General features: G+C 40.5%; 1 protein-coding gene across 8 annotated transcripts in view; it reads right to left on the bottom strand.

Annotated features, from left to right (window-relative positions):
* syt1a (synaptotagmin Ia) overlaps positions 1-17,841 on the bottom strand; it is a 193,138-nt gene that overhangs the window by 72,938 nt on the left and 102,359 nt on the right. The window contains exon 4 of one of the 8 annotated variants that reach the window (XM_038738996.1): positions 14,006-14,098. The exons of 6 other annotated variants lie outside the window; for them this stretch is intronic. The gene's annotated coding sequence lies outside the window, so the exon portion shown is untranslated. Of the gene's footprint in view, positions 1-14,005; positions 14,248-17,841 lie in introns of those variants that run through there. One more of the 8 variants, XM_038739001.1, reaches the window with a different exon arrangement.

The following is a 17,841-nucleotide window of genomic DNA, read 5'->3' as shown; positions in this document are numbered from 1 at the left end:
TATAGTGACTAACACAGTACCTACCTCCGCCTCTACCTCTCTCTCCTCTTCTGGTCATCACAATTATCGTGTAATTATGCTCATAACTTCTCTTCATTTTTGTGACCCCTTCATGACTCTGCCGAACATATTATTAGACATAAAAAGCATAAAAGTGCTGCATGAACTTCGGTCAGTCTCTGGAATTGGATTTCCACCTTGTGGCTCCATGTAGTGCTGGTGTTGTATCAGTTAATCTTTAATCATGTTTACAGCTGCAGGTTTTGTTTGTAAAAAGTCACTGTGAACATGAACTTGACCAGAACTAAGAGAACAACCAAACTACAGGTGTGAAAGTGTCTTGTACTTGTAGCTGGTTAAATAACAGAAGGCAAGTCAATAATACTCTCCTTCCTCTATACCAAAGTGCATATGTTAAAAACAAAACGGATTGTTCAGCCACTACTACTAATACCTCCTCCATTATTCTTGTTTAGTAAATGGCTTAACCTACCATACTATAGCTTTTGTGGTCTAGCTTGCTGCTGTAGATATGAATAGACTCACCGAGGTCTGACCCTGCAGACTGGCTCAGCTACAAAGCATTTCTTCACTCGGCTGTTTATCGTCACGCAGTCAAATTCCTCACTGTGGTTTCATGTTATAATTTTCTTGGATCAGGCAGGAATGAGTGTTTTCACAGCTATAGTGGGAATCCGATTATCATACAGGGATCACAGTCGTCATGGAAACCGAGGATGGCGCATGGTGTTAAGCCATCCCTTACACATCCTAGAACATTGGGAATTAGTGTGAAAATTCAGCTCCCTTAAAATAAAGATGTGACAAATTCCGTCTTTCATATTCACGCACATTCTCAAGGAACTGGCCGTATTTTGTTTTTATAGCCTGCCTGTTCAGTAGGAATACAACCTGTGCTTTTTAGTACTTTGTCACATACTTTCCCATAACTTATGCATACGTTAACACAAAACATCAAATATCTCATATTCAAAAGGTACAGTGGTTACTGATACACCAAGGATTAATACACAGTCTAATGGTGTGACAGAATTAATACAATTTCAGTTTTAACAGGGACGGAGTAATTTAGAAAAGCTTTTTAATGACATCACATTAAACTATTACAGATATGTTAAGACTATTTTAAATGGGCTCAGAAGCTGTAAATTATAATTAATAACACACCTCAAATAAACTGCTGTCGAAAAATTTTGATACAATTTAAATTGTGTTCTCTTTCTAGCAGCCTGGAGGTGCAAGTAACAGCTTGCCAGACTTTCTCTGATCATTTTTTTGTACCAGGTCTATTAATGTGATTGGAACATTTGGAAAAGAACAAGCTGTAACAGCTGTTGCGGTGAGGACATACTGTTGGACAGCTTCAAAAACAGATTCATGTTAGGGTACCTTTCTCAAGCTCTTGTCACCAATTTAAGCCACATGTTTCTTAATACCCAAAACAAAAACAGTGTGCTTCCAATTATGTGGATTTTGGCCAAATAGGAGAAAATATAGAGAGCAAAGAGATTCCACATGAATGCATGTATGGAGAAAAGCAATCCCCCCTGCCCATAATGACTAATGACTTATATACAGAAAATGTAGAGCTGTTTGATAAATTAGTATAACTTGTCGACTTTCACTGGTACTGTATCTTTGCTGTTTCATCTTTTCCCATTAAGCTTGTCTACAAATTACTACAAATTTCATGAAATGTTGGGAAAAAACAAACAATGAAACTGATGGTTTTGGATCTAATGTAAATCTGAAATAATCAGTCGATTTCAGACACAATTTCTATCTTCTCAAATGTCAATATTTGTTGGTTTTCTTTCTCTGATAGTAAATACAATATATTTGGGATTTGGCCTGTTAGTCAGACAAAACAAGCAAATAGAAGACATCACCTTGGGTTTTGGAAAATTGTGCTGGCCATTTTTTAAAAGTGTAATTAGCCAAATGTAATTACAAAATAACCTGCAGATGAATCCATTATGGAAATAATTGTTAATTGCAGCTGTGTGTAAAGCACAGAAGTAAAATTAATTGCAGTTTGATTATTTTACGAGTGATTTTGCATATGTTTTCCATATTTAGTCTGGTTGCGATCATTTATTATTAATATTGCCCAGAGGTGCAAAACTGTACTTGTCATTTTTGACTGTAAATGTCAAAAAAAGTGTAAATGTTCTAAAACCGGACCTCTGCAAATATGTTGTATGGAAAAAGTTATGCAACAACATGAACAGCAGATAAGGGCAGAAAAGTAAGCATTATCCTCAATGAGGCAGGTGAAGGCTGGACTTCACTTGCTGTGAGGGACAGAAGGGGAGCACAGGTGGAGGGGAGAGTCATCTAGAAAGATGGGAAAGATGCTGTGAAGAGGAGATAAATGAAGCCAGAGTGTCTTGGCCACACCAGGAGAGTACAGCACATCTGAGAGCTCACGCTGCAAAAAAAAAGCTTATCTTATTACCGCCCCCCCACAGAGTGAAAATTTTGTTTCCCACCTCTTTGTCTCTCTCTTTGTCTTCTTCCTGTCATGCATCTTTTCAATCACAATCTACTCTTCCATTCTGTCGTTGCCTTCTGCATTTCCTTGACAAAACAGTGTAATATGAATCCAGTTTATGAATGTGGGTGGCTATCCTGTTCATTACCCTCTCAAGACCTTCCTAGTTCAATTTTTTTAATTAACAGACTGTGCCTGAAAATTATCTAGTTTAGATTTTTTTTGAATTTGTAATTACCACCCACATTCAAAAAATATATAAATTATAGACTCAAACATCCATTATTGCCCTGTCATCCATCAGCAGTGAGCAGAGACAGAAATTGGCAAAGCATATACTGGCAGAGATAATCACCACAGAAGAATCAAACCATGATGCATGTTGTCATTAGAGGGACAGTGGATGTCCAGGTCACTCATTCAGAGCGTGATACTCTGCCATGTGGTGTGGAAATGCAACTCAGGGTCGACCCTGACCCTTCCACCCCGCCCGCCTGCACAGCGTTGCCTTGGGGCCACAAACAGCTCCCAACTCGCTCCGGTAAACACAACATCGCACAATATGCCCGCGCAGACAACAAAAGACATGACTCCAAGCGCTGTCACCACTCATCATGCTGACACAAGAGGATGCAGCTCAGATACTGTGTGAGCGGTATAACAATGTGCACACAGACATGATCGGAGACAAACAGATAGGCCCAGTTGAATTAGATCAGTGCAGGAATCAATACAGGGGTGCCTGGTGAGCATTAAAAGCACAGAAAAGCCGGGCATTTTAAGAGCCAAATGACCTAACAAGGAAGGGTCCTTGACCAGCAGAACTAACCGACCTCAAGGATCAGTGAAAGAGCTGGAGATGAAAAAAGCAAGTCGCAGGGGAGGGGGAGATAAATCTCTGAAAATCACAGACAGGGTATCATCTAGTGTTTCAGTGTAGGGGTGCGATCCTGAGCAGTTTGCTGCCATTTTGAGCAATGGTTCTTGTTGAGACACGGGAAAGAAAACAGAAATGTGTATATATATATATATATATATGTATATGTATATGAACTGGCTAGCACCACACACTGCGCTCTAAGGCTAGACTCACTCCTTAGTGCCAGTCAAGCTTACTAGAGCGTGATGCTGGCTGGATTGATTGATGGACTAAAGGGGAAAAGGCAGGTAGAGTTAGAGACAGGAGCAGGAGAAAACCTGAGGTTAGACGCTGTCACTGATCTGACTGGTGAATTCAGTGGTGGGGGGGGGTGCCTCGAGGGCGTAATTCGGCTCACTAAAAGCTCTTAAAGCTTCCGCTCCTGCACAACCAACACTTCCCGGCTCTCCTCCAGATGGAAGAAAAAATAATGTGACTGACATCACATTTTGTTTCCAATTACAGAGCTGTAAACACTGACCTCAACTTTTTCTTTCTTGTCAGTGTCTGCGGTGTATTAATTTTTGCCTCTGTCACTTATGATACATGCACATTTTCAATGACTGTTTGAAAAACAAATTTGAAGAATGTAATTACATGTAAATTATGCAGTACCTTGTAGCAATTTCCAGCTACTGGACTGACACCTTTTGGACATTAGACATAATAACAATTTGTGCCATAATGATAAAAGACAATTAATATTTTAACTCATCACCACCCATAGAAAACCATAGACCTCAGAGATATGCAACAGTGAGTTTTGAATACTGCCTATGATAGTATAATAATTATTTTCAACAAATCCCATTGAAAGACCAAGAAGCATTGCAATTTAAAATGATATAAAACAGAAAAGGCAACAAATCCTCACATTGTTTCAAAATTATTTGTGATATATTTTCTTTTTTTCTCTCAGTTATTGTTTTAGCATTAAATATAAACCTAAGTGAGCATACATCAGGATCCATATTCCAGGTTCCTCTTTTTAAATGTTATACTGCTATACGTACAATGCAACAAAATTCCTGTCCACAGTTGCAGACAGTAACTAACTTATTAGTGAGATTTAAACCCTCTAAAAGTAGTAAAACCGGTTATCTTGGCCCCTGCACACACTCCCTAAAGACATTTTAGTCCCGAGGGTGAACCCGGACCACACAGTGAGTATTGGTGGAAGCAGTAAATTAGCACAGAGTATTCAGTGAATGTCAAACTCAAGCCACCATAATCCAGCAACTCGTTCTCTGCGTGAACTGCGCTCTCTCTGTGCATCCTGGGTAATTTGTTTCTCCTGGGGGTTTATCATATCAGGAGCCAGAGAGGTTATTTATACTGACAGTTATAGCACAGAAAGGGAAAGCAAACGAGAAAGATATTTTCTACACTATGTGGAGGATACATTTGTAAAAGATTAGCCATATAATTTTAATTACACAAAAGTAATCTGTTAACATAGCCTCTATCATCTTTGCTAAAAAACTTCCAGGGATTTTAACATTTCTTTCCTTTCACAAGCAAGCAGCCTTGGGTGAGACGACAGAGGCTGTTTAACATGATATGTTAGTGGTTTTCATATCAGGGTGATCTCAGGTAATAGACTCAAATGTGGGAGGAGGATTTTGTTAATTTGGTTTCAAATTTTCAGGAACAACGCATTCCCCTGAAAAATTCAGTCACGACTTTTGGCAGTGGGAGAAGGTGACGATGGATGAATAATGCATGAGCTCAATGTGCTGCCGTTAATCACAGTGGTCTCACACATTGCTATATCAACCCCCCAAGCCCCACCTCCCACTCACACCTCCACCTTTCTCCTCTAATCTGAGAGCAGGTGATGTGAAATCAGGTGGGGACATTAGAGAGCAAGAGATAAAGAAATGGAGAAAGAAAAAAACAAAGTATAATTGTGCTGCCTAAACATTTCACTTTCGTTTCTCTGCTCACTTCATCCTGGCTTACTGAAATTCATCACAATGCGAGTGTGCTCGGGGGTCAGAGGGGTCAGTCCAAATGCAAAGGCACTGATTGCATTCTACCATGCTTTTCAAAACTGGCTTTTGTACAAGTTTTCGCTAAATGGATGCAGGGAAAAGGTGACTTTACACTCATACAGACGTTTTTGGCATGACCCACTTGCCTCTCTATACGTCTTCTCTCCACTCAGCAGGAAGAGAAAGAAACTTGGAAAGCTCCGAAATGTATCCCGCAATGCTGCTTTATCCCTTAGTCTTGCAATCATGAAGACATAAATCACAATTTTGCACATGAATATGGCGTAAATTTGCATTCAGGTCTGTGCACTGCAACTGTAAGCCCTGTGAGACACATGACTTAATGAGATCTATTTCTCCCTGTAGCTGATAATATACTCATATATACAAGTAGACGTCTACAATCACTGATTACCCTCCATTACTGCAGCCTGCTCTCCTTCACGGCATGTTGATAGATCAAACAACACAGTTTGACGAAAAGGTCTGATTTGAAGACGACCTCTTGGCCTTTTCTTTTTAACAAGATAGATCCTTTAATTGTGGTAAACCGGGGATTGAAAGGTTAGAGAGACATGGTGACACCACTGACACTGGTAAATAGAAAAAGAAAGAAAAATGCTGGAAATCCAATTTTTCCCTAAACACTTAACACAAAGACTGTGTTTTGTTCTTGTTGTTTCATTGGATGGCTTTTATCAACAATAACCAACAGAAGTGGAGGTGGGGTTTGTCTAAAATTGTTTTTTTCATTCACCAAGAAGGACACCCATGTATTCTATAACAGGAGCCTTGACAGGTTCAGTGGTCCCCACATAAAATCTGTATTCTGCCTGACATACTACTAAAAAACTAGAAATACTTTTAAATTAAATGATATTTCTTTATGTCCCTGGAAATTTAGTGATGTATGCCTTCATAAATTTAGTAAATTGTCAAACATGTTAGTGACAGTAGATTTTGAAACAAATAAACCCGTTTTTTAATAAACATTCAAATGCTATTTCACTTTTTTCTTTTACTGTATAATACCCTAAATGAAAACACATGGAAAATTTTTGATTGTTAGATCCTTGCAATGGATTTTGACTTCAGGGTTTACGACATTGTTTGACTTCCTGACTGCTTTTAAATTAGGGAGATGCAGTATTTTTAAGGTTTGACTTCTGCTGTGGATCGCACCCAGATTATTTTTACGGCCTGGCTGTTCTTTGTGAGAATGACCACAATGACTAAAAAGTCTAGAGTCAATCGTTCCATATTAGGCTATATGTTCATGTAACCTTTTATAGTAGTAATAGTTTGCCATCCTGCAGCTTGGTAATGGGTTTATATTCCCATGCAAATTCTTTGTTTTAAGACTTCCTACATAACAGTGTAACAGTTATATACTTTTCTTGTCTTATAATAATCTAAATTTGTACTTTGCTCTGATCATATCAATATTCAGGATCTTTTCTGATGATCGCATTTCTGATCAGGAAATTATTAGACTGAATCTCCATTCATTTGAGCTTTGACAAGGGTTGAGGGCTGAAACTTTTCCATCACCAAGTTTGAAGGTGATACCCTTGTTAATGAGCATGGTGACGCAAAGCAAGAAAGTGGATAATTCATGATAGGAGAATATTTTCTGACACAGAATGAGAGTGATGATCATATAAAGATGTCTAAAAAAAGAAATGTTTTTCCCCTTTTCGTTACGCTTTTTTTACATTCTGTCAAACACAAAACAAGGATTTGCTACTAAAAACCTGTGAGTTGTTGCTATGCAACAATTAAATGTTTCAGGTGTGCTACTCTCAACTTTCCTTTCACCTTTCAGTATCCTGTGCACTTAGTGCTGAAAAAATTGCACTTTCTCAGTGCTGTCAGCTTTGCCCCTTTCCCTCTCTGTAAATAGAGGTCTCTGGTGAATATGCAGCTTTCTGTGGAGTCGAGATGTAGTGATAAAAACTACCTCTTTTCCGCTCAGATCGCAGGAGACAGCACACTGATTTACACAGCGCAGTGACAAGGACGACAGCTGCAGCGTCCAGAGATAGAAAATATTTCCTTGCTCCATCCCCAACGCCACCCTTCTTCCTTCATCCCTTTCTTCACTTTAAGCCCGATTCACAACCACTCGCTCTTCATGTGCTCCACCTCCTGCCATCAATGTTTCTTCTGCCCGACTTCAGGGCTCCTCCTCTGGAGGGTTTTATTGATGGGATGTAGACTTGAAGAGGACCCGGCTACCTTCCAGAGGTGACGGCGGCCTCTGTGGTCAGGTCAGAAGGGAATTTTCTGACACAAGAAAATTAACTTACAGTGGCCAGCAATCAGAATGCTGTCACACATACATGCCTGTTTTCAGTCCCCAGTTTATTAGCTCTGGCCAACACACAGCCGATGGAGAGAAGGGCATCTCAGAGGAGACCACACCTTAGTTTTATGCAGTTGACAGTTGGTGAGGGAAATAGACAAGGCAGGGCAAATGGGAGGAGACTGAAGGGACGGAGGCCTCCCACTTCATGACACTGTTGAGCTGAACAAACACAGCAGCATATGTATCTGCCTCTTTTGTGGACTGTGTTATTAACACACCAGTGGAAAACACTTAACTCATGCCTATTCAATTATGCTAATGCATACATATACAAATGACCCTGGTTAGTTATTAGCTGTCTCAATTAGGGGACATGTGTATTGGGTGAGCAGAGAGAGCAAGAGACAGAGAGGGGTGACATGTGGTCTGCTGTCCACTGGTGATAACAGAACCCCGGGGGCAAGACTTTTATTGTTTCTGTCGGGGTGCGGGGGTAGGGGAGCTGGAGATCCTCTGTACTTGGAGGACATGCAGCGAGGCACAAAATCAATGTCACGCTGAGCACATGTATGCATGCGTGTGTGGACGTGTGTGTGGACAGAAGTGGTTCTTATCTTTCTAGCTTCTCTTAGTGTATCAATGCAACAACGGGCTCTGAGAACTCCCTTTCCTGTGAACGCCATCACCAAAGATCAGAGAGCAAACTACAGTTAGCTTTCATCTAATGGCCCTTAAGGAAATAACCCGCTTTCATGTTTGATTTCGCACGCTCTTAACTGTGTTCACCGTTATCACACAGAAGATGTAAAACACATCTAATTAATTCATGAAACTGGGTTATTTGCAACTACAGAACACAACCGCCTAGTTATTTCAAAAATGTTATTGTTATCAACAAGAGTACTTACACAAAAAATCAGAATCATGGAGCTACACTGTTAAAATGCTTTGCACGTATATAGTGAATGCATTAAAATCGTTAAAATGGTTTGACAAAGCCATAAATGACTTGTACATCACCTTAATTGCAGCCAAAGCAGATTAATCACAATGATTTCTAGTGTGAAATTAAGCATGTTGCTATGGGAGTGTTCGTCTTGGGTACGGTACAATCATGCTGAGCAGTGCAAAGTTAAGCTGGAATACAAACTTACAGTCAAGATGATCTTTGTCAGTGCAACAAGAGAAAGTCATTCTGCGACGTTTTCAAGGAACAACAGCTGAATCTACAGTTGGGAGTGGAGAGGCCAAGGGATGTTTCTATAATTAGAGTTTCCAGCAGGTCGTGGCTCCTATTTGACTGAAATATAGCTGTTTTTTGATATGAAGATAAATTACAAATCTAACAAACAAGTAAGTCTCCTTTCAGAAGTAATTATCGTCACTCTCCACTCCCACCTGCTGTGCTTCTTTGTGGGAGCCAAAATCAATGCTGTATGTAATTTATATCCACATAATAATCCATTCCACATGGCTGACTGAAATGAATAAAATTAGGCCACAAAATTAACTATCATTATAAGCACAATGTATAGAATTAACAGTTCTGACGTTATGTCAAAGATGTATATGCATTGTGTTGCAGAGATATCTACTGAAATTAGCATGCTAACAAGCTAGCCCTTGCCCGTTCTGTGTTGCTACACCACCTGTGCCTTGAGAGGCAATGGTCCGAGTGTGCAAGATAGTTATGCTAACCCAAGCCCTCTTCCCTTTTTAGATGAATAACTCAACTAAACAAATTCACAAAATGTCAATAAAGGAAATATTCCTCCCCTTATTTTCTTTATGAGACTGACAGAAAATACAACAAACTAATTGCCCCTGTTAACTCATCGCAAGATAAAACTCACCAATACCATCTTGGTTAGTCCCTCTACTGTTCCATCAATCAGCAACTCTGGTTTGTTTAAAATAAACCCTTAATTCACAGAGTTACATGTGAAAATATTTTGGTTCTGGTTCTTCTGTCGCTGCCTCTCTGGTGCCCGACCTCCCTCTCACTCCTCTCCTACTTGAAGCCTGTCCTGTCCCCGCCTAAACCGGCTCTGTCTTTGTAGTCCCCGGAGTCCTGGTCGGAGCCACAATAAATCACCTCGGTACTGTATTCCCTGTTGTCAAACTGGTCTCGGAGGCTATATTCGGTGTGGGTCCAGCCGTAATCACTGGGAGGTTGCTGAGCCCGGTTCTGATGCTCGATAATTTGGCTCTGGTTCTGGTGTGCATTCCGGACTAATAGGACCGCTATGTTAGCTGAAAGGCTAACTTAGCTACATAGCTAAAAGCATTTATGACATGATATGTAATATCCTCCTTTTTGGAGTATAAATTTGACAGGCAGCGATTAGTCTCAATTCTTGCACAAATACGAGGACAACATGGTGCAAACATACGTTGGCTAGGATATATAATTTTTATAGTTTATATGATTAACTTCTGTAGTAATTTACTTCTCTAAATTTCTTAAATGTTTGTCACAATGAAATATTTCAGATGATCAAACAAATTGAAATATTAGACAAAGATAACACAAGTCAACACAAATTTAAGTTTTTATTCTTAAAGAGGGAAAAATCCAAACCTACTTGGCCCTGTGTGAAAAAGTGATTGCCCCCCTGTTAAAACATAAGTTCAATTTCTCTAGCCACACCCAGGCCTGATTACTGCCACACCTATTCAATTAATTTAAAAACTGCATTTTGTGTTTACTTTGTCAAATATTTCAATTTGTTTGATGATCTGAAACATTTCAGTGTGACAAACATGCAAAAAAAAAGAAATCAGGCAGGGGGCAAATACTTTTTCACACCACTGTATCTAGACGTTGAATCCCTGTCTCTGTCTTGAACAACAGGGACAGCAATGAAAAGTACAGGACTTAATCATTCTATCACTGACAAAACCTGATATATCGGATTTTTATAAAGAAAAAAAGCTCAGTTAAGCAATTCCTGTGTAAACATAGCAATGTAGTCTTGGTTGTGTGGCTTTTTAGTCACATGTTCATTGACTGACTGTTTTCACAAACTCAAATATAAGCTGCTAAAATGATTGTTTCTTTCTTGAAATGGCCTTGAGTCTACTCTAAGGATATAAAGCCAGTGAGGTATAGGAAAGTTCATCATGAGTATCCTTGACTGCAAGCCAACAAAGATTTAATGTTCCAGTGAACTACATGCACTGGGGCAATGAAGCACATACCCTGTTTGTGAGCTTTGCATATTTGGCTGTTGTAATTATTTATCCAGACTACCTGGTTAAGTACTGAGCACTGTTGCCTGTGTACTGGACTGACAGTCAGTGTTGGTTAGTAAACACAAATAGATTAAAGCCTGTAAATATTCAAACACTGCTGGGCCTGCTCTTCATCTACATTGCCTTCTGCAACCAAAATGTGAAACCAGTCATTCCCAACAGCATTATCTAATCACCATATGAACAATCTTTAGAAAAAAGGGCGATATCCTCCTTCATGTCCCTGCTTTGAAACTCTGAGCTCACAGTATTACTATGGACTACTGGTGCTGAAATTTCACCCTCCTCTGCACAGGAGCGCTGTCCATGGTACTGAATCAGCGCTGCATGGCCTGAGCAGGAGGCTCTTCCCACAAAGAAAGAAATATGATTTTTGCTGGCTGGGGTGACTGGGTGGAGCAGCTTGGACCGTGTCTCAGCCGGGTCCGTCTGTAAGAGGCAAACAAGCCAGAGTCTCAGCAGGCAGGGAGCTCCACGCCCTGTTTGCTTCAGAGCTGTCACATGTGACAGTGTCATCTACAAAGGGATGGGGGGGCTGGGAGGCCTGGATACATGCCTTAGATGGATACAAAACATGACTGGTTGGGGCTAGATGGAATATCGCCTGTCTCAAGAAGCACAATCTCAGTTATGTGTATTTTATAGGCAATTGCATTTGTGACTCAAAAGAGATGACAGCAGATGTGCAGGCTTTCCGCAACCAAAAGCATTTCCTGTTCTGTCTACACTATCTCCATGCCTGTGTTTTAACATTCAGACCAACCCATTGTGAATGTGCATCTAGAGGGATGATGAGTTAAAAGAACGGCTGATCCCTGCTCATGAGAGGCCAACCTCTCACCATCCTGTCTTTCCCTGGAGTAGAAAAGCCAGCCAATAAGAGTGGATGAGGCAATGAGTCACGGAGAGAGCGGACTGCATCCAGTGGACCGAAAGGAGCGGCCTGCCACTCTGGGCAGGAAAGCTGTATCGTCAATGGATAGAGTGATCCCGTCAGGACGCTTGCACACACCGACACCCACGTAAATGTAGATTTACAAATATATTTTGGCAAAAATGTAACTGATTTAAAAAGTCAAAAGAGTAATTTTCCTCTCCTCCATCACACTTTTATGTCCTTTGCTTTCTCTTTTATAAAATTCATGAGACAAGTCATTCATCTCAAATGTTGCCACCCCTAACCAAATACCCTCTGTTAACACTGCAAGGTTGTGTGAAGGTCAGCATATTGCCTAGATCCAAATCCAACTCAGACAGATCTTCTTTTAAGCTTCATAATGGTATCGTACAGTGCGTGTCACTCAAGGCTTTACAGCTGTAAACAAAAACACTGTGTGAATGGGCCGTATGAATAAGTCCTAGAGATGCTCATTAACTATTGATGCAATGGGAGATCTCACAGCTGGATACACATTACACACAATGGACACACAGAGACAGTTAGGATGACAATGACATGACAATGCCAGTGGGCGCAATATTTTACAAGAATGAATATTATTAAATAGCTTCCATAAATGACTCCAAATTTTACACATAAATCTTATGGTGACAATGGCGTGAATATGAAAGGTGAGCCGATTGTTCAGGTCCACTATGGAACGTACAAATCCATTTTCTAAGGAGCAACAAAGGCATGAATAGGATTTATTGGAGCTTGTAAGAGATTTGGAAGGTGGTGGAAATATGAAGTCAAAATGGAACAGAAATCCAAATTAATTAGTTTAGCGTTTCCCTTTCACGGCTTGTTCCAGCACAAGACAATGGGCTCAAATATACGGGCGCTATTTGAAAACCCACAATCTACCAAACCTTCACCTCTTTCATGTTTCAAAATGAGAGAAGAGACAAAAAAACTGAAAATGTTATTAAGAACAGAGAAGCTTTGTTCAGCCTCTGGCCTGCTAGTCTATATTTGTTTAATAGTCTACTGTATGTCAGCATGGATGAATGGAGGGAGGGATGGGAAGGGAGAGAGATCGACTAGTTCATTTCAGTTGAATCTGGGATAATGAGGACAGAGAGAGGAAGAGATAAGGAACGACAAAGGGGAAATGACAAACACCAGGGAAGGCAGTGCAGTGACTCGATTATAGTATAACCTTTCATTAAATGACAAAGAAAGCAAGCCCTGGGTTAGGAAGCCACAGTGTCGTACTATAGATACAACTGTTAAATACAGCATGTCTTTTCTTTTTTTTCTGTAGGGGAATAACTGTCTCCTCTGACTATACTGCTGCCACCGTTGCCACGCTGAGCCCGAGGAGCAGCCGTTGATCTGGAGCCTAACCCTCCGTGGGATTCTGCTTATCCCTGCTTGTCACTAATGCCACGGATCCCATCAGCTGTAGAGATACATCCAGCCAGGTCCCACTCATGAATGTGGACGCGTACAAATCGGATTGATCAGAAACTAATATTCTGACACGTTTTCAAGGCACTAAGAAACATGAATCACACAGATTTGTCCGAAAAATGATTACATGTGTAGATATGTCAACTCTGATCTCTAGAAGGAGTATTTAACGCCACATTATGAGGACAAAAACAGTTGTAAAACAGAAAAGTGAGAAAGAATTTAAGTCTTTCCACTCTTTCCAGTTTCTCCGAAATAGATTTGATCTTGGAAATTTGTTTTTTTTGTTTTTTTTTCCTTTTCAGTAACCCCCAACATTGTAAACCTGACATTCACTGACATCTGTCATCCTGGATACGCGCTGTCAAAAAGACACTATGCCTCCTCTTCCTTATCTTCCTGCTCATCCTCTACACGACCTGACTCTTCCAATCACAATTATAGTACAGTGTCCTGCAAGCCATGTTTGCTGATATGCTCTCACACACGCACACACACACACACACACACACGTGCACACATCAAAAACAGCGTGTTCCCTCCATATTTTCAAAGCAGCAACACAAACGAGAGCTCTCACGGCATTTCAATTTGAATAACCATGCTTTCACCATCTCCACACTACAATCCTCTTGTGTGTGTTTTTTTGGTGTCTTACCTGGCAGCACGCTTTCTTCCCTGGGTCCTCTTAACAGTCCCAGGAAGGGGTTGCAGACAAGTTGTGCTTTCGCTGAGGGAGTTCAATGTGGCACTTTAAGAAAAAAAAAACAAAAAGGCTCAAAAAGCTATGTCCCTCCTTTTTTTCTTCACGCGACGGCTCAAGAAGCACTCACCATCACACACTCTAACACCCAGTCGACAGCTCCGGCAAGCGAGCAGCTCGCTATTCCTTCCCTCTCTCTCTCTCTCTCTCTCTGTCCGTGACACTCGCCTCCTCTCTTCCCGCCCACCTAGTCCAGCCCCCTCCCCCAGCTTCTCTCTTCCTCCACGTCTCCCTTGCTTGCTCTTCTTCTGTCAGACAAAATGCACACAACCCCTCTATCTTTCAGCTCACTATTTTCTGACATTTTCCCCACCCACTTACACCTTCTCTGCTCCATGAAAACAAATATCAACTGAACTACTAGGTGTGCATTTCCACACACCATCAACAAACTTATTCTGGTTTTGTGGAGCATAGTGATATTTTAAAGCGCACCATGAAAGCCTAATAACATCAGAAGGTTTGATTAATGAATAATGGTAATGAGGCATTCAAACTGTATATGATTACAGTTCTGAGTCCCTTTTTAACCACCACTCATTCACACTTATTTTTCTTTATTCTCTCTCCTCACCATCTTTCTGTCTCACTCCACCTTTTCCTGTCTCTCCTCAGGTCCCGCTGGTGTATTTGCTCACGCGCCAATTCTTAAGACAGCAAGTCAAGGGCATTCCCAGAGTAAGTGTATGCTAATGCTCTGCCTCGAGGAGCTGCCTGGCATCCCCTTGACTCTCAGCCCGACCAGATGTGGCACTGGGATCTCCCAGGGAGGGGGCAGCAGATGCGAATGCAAAGGAGGACCGGCAGCAAATATCTGCCGAGCAGTCGAGTCTCGTTTGACCACTCGAATGCATACAGTGAGGCCAATAGCACCTGACATGATGGAGATGTGGATGTTTAATGGTGCTTTACTGGCATGAAATGCAGAAGTACTTAGGCCAACTGCCAGTTTCCGCCATGAGAAGGTGATGATAACCACAGCAAATGCTCCCTCTTTATATCTAATTATTATTATTAAATATTTATCTACTATAATAATAATCATCAAATATAAATGTTAACTACATGTTTAGATATAAAGTCCACTTAGGATTTAAAGAACCACCCTTAATTCACTCATTTGTTAACTGGTTCGAGAGAAGAAAAGAAAAGAAAAGCTGAGCAATGTTAAAAGTTATTAGTAGAAAACTTTGCACAGTTTGTTGAAAAACTGTCTTAAGCACAAGCACATTATTCCAGGCAGGCTACACAACGATGAGTATCTAGTGTTTCCCATATGGTCATTTATTTGTGGCAGCCCGCCACAATATCAATCACAATATCACACTGACAACCACATATTGATAGATTTTTTTGAATAGGCCTATTTAAAATCGTATTTGATAGCAGAACGCCGTAGCGCAGTCGTGCAGCACATCCTTTTGTTCATCCCTCTCTCTCTCGCTCTCTCAACCTCATGAACACAGGAGAGCTAAGTTAATGTTAGAAAATAGCTGGGTTTTCGAGGCTAGCACACTGTATATAGCCGGCAGTCAACATCGACTGCGCAAGACACAAATTCTTTGCATCGATTCTTTCGTTTAATCCATATAACTATATAGCGCACTGTTTCACATGGACATTTGTTACTGTCGCACATCGTGCTTACGCTGTGATCAAGTTAACACGATGTGATTTCATCGCACTGTTTGCAAAGTGGAGGAAGACAGAGAAAATAGGAAAATAGGAATAGACCGGCCAGAAAAACAAATAAAGAAAGTGTCCAGAGTATGGGATTATTTCAAGCTAAAAGGAAACAACAACTGTAATGTTACCGTCTTTCCACAGTAAAACAAAACTAACATAGCCTACTGCAACAGCACGACGGAAACGCGGAAACGCCAGGCAAAAGTACTTCTTATACGATTACTCGATGACTTTATCAATTGATGAAATAATCTGTAGAATACTCGATTACTAAACTCGATTACAATCCATATTCTTCAGAAACTATCATCTAAGAAAAGAAGTCAAATTTCCCAAACCTTAAACATGGTCTGAACATGACCAGTTGTACAAAACCTTTGCCAAAATAAAATAGCTTATGTCATCTATCTGATCAAGTAAATAAGTAAATAAGATCACAAATCTAACCAGCATTCACTGATACATTTTAATCTTTTCCAAAAGAGATAATCAGCCCTGGTAGAAACATCCATGTGATACAAAGTGCTGCTTATTATAGGTAAAAACTAAAACTTATGATATCTTCTCTTAGGCTGGCATAGATGACACGAAAGGACCAAATCACAGTGTAACATTACAGATTTTTGGTGTGCTGAGGTCACAGATGGAGCTTTATTTTGGATTATTATGGCCAATGGTATTTATGCTATTTTCTAGCTGAAGCTAACACAATCTTACTGTATTAATGGCGTCTAGAAGTCTAGAATCTGTGTGTCTTGTGTTTATTATTGGCTTTGACAATTGTAAACTTTTTTTTCTGTATGCTTCTACCTTTTGTCTTTACAAAAGGTACAGTAGAAATATTCACCATTGAGAAAATTAGCTTTTCTTACCCTTACTTACACTTGATATCTTAAATAAAATCTACTTTTGCCTCTGGATTCATACTTTTTAATAACTTTCAGTTTGTGATAAACTCATCAACTGAAAACTCAAAAAAGCATTTGCACAGGCCAATTTATTTACAATTTGGTCAGTATGTATCTGTATGTATCTTTTGGCATGACAGATTATCTCATACTTGGTTTTCATGTATTTAAATTTAAATCTAAATAAATAAATAAAATTAAAAGCGTTTCACAGCACCCTGCTGGTGTGTTTGTCCTCTCTGTGCTTCCTGTCTGCCCTTTTAGCCACAAACAGACCCACACACACATTTCCTTGACGGGCCATGTTGCATCCAATCAATCCTCTCCCCAGGAAATCCTTCAATTTACCTTGCTTGTTATGTATACAGATTAATTATGAAGCATGTGAGCTGCTGGAGAACAGGAAGTCTGCAGCCAACTGTAACTCTGTGAGATTTGCAACCGTAGGCGTGGACAGATGTTAAATGTGTGTGTACTGTCTGTCAATGTATGTGTCTATGGGGAGACCTAACATGTAAATAAAGTGCACAGGCTGATAAAGCACAGTGAGACACATGGCCTGTTGACCACACACACACAAAAAAGCTAACAGACATATAGCCGGGACAAAGGCAAAGCAAACAGGGAGTCTGTGTTAATGATTACCAACTAACACGCAGCCTGGACACTGCACAGCTTGCTCCTCTGTAGCTTTGGTTTACTGGCTCTGTGTGTGCTATGTGTGCGTCTTGTGTTGTGTGGCTGTGGGAGGATCGATTACTGGGTAGGGCGATGTGGCCGGTGCAGATTTGTGGCCCAGCAGTCTTATAGTTCAACCCTAATGAGCAGGGGAAGAAGTGCATCCATGCTGAGCGGTGCGGGCCATTTTCTATGGAGAATATCTGTTGTCTATCCCAACAAAGGCAGCTAAACACACATCTCAGCACCACAGAGGGCATTCACTATCACAGCTAGGGGCTGAAAATTGCACACCTCCAAAAGCTCTATGCTTGTCAAACGTAAACTGGCTGGAAGATAGCCAAACAATTTCTCTGGGAAACAGAGTAAACACTCTTGAAATTCTATATACTGAGTGGTTTTGTGACTAATTGCTCTCTAAACAAGAAAAATGTAGGCAGCTATGAGCTAAGGCGCTAA

The sequence above is a fragment of the Micropterus salmoides genome, unplaced genomic scaffold (assembly GCF_014851395.1).
Source record: "Micropterus salmoides isolate LMB-PRFRI ecotype aquatic unplaced genomic scaffold, ASM1485139v1 Ms_hic_scaffold_23, whole genome shotgun sequence".
Taxonomy (NCBI): domain Eukaryota; kingdom Metazoa; phylum Chordata; class Actinopteri; order Centrarchiformes; family Centrarchidae; genus Micropterus; species Micropterus salmoides.
Note: the sequence above shows the minus strand (reverse complement) of the source record. Positions and strands in the feature narration are given on the sequence as shown.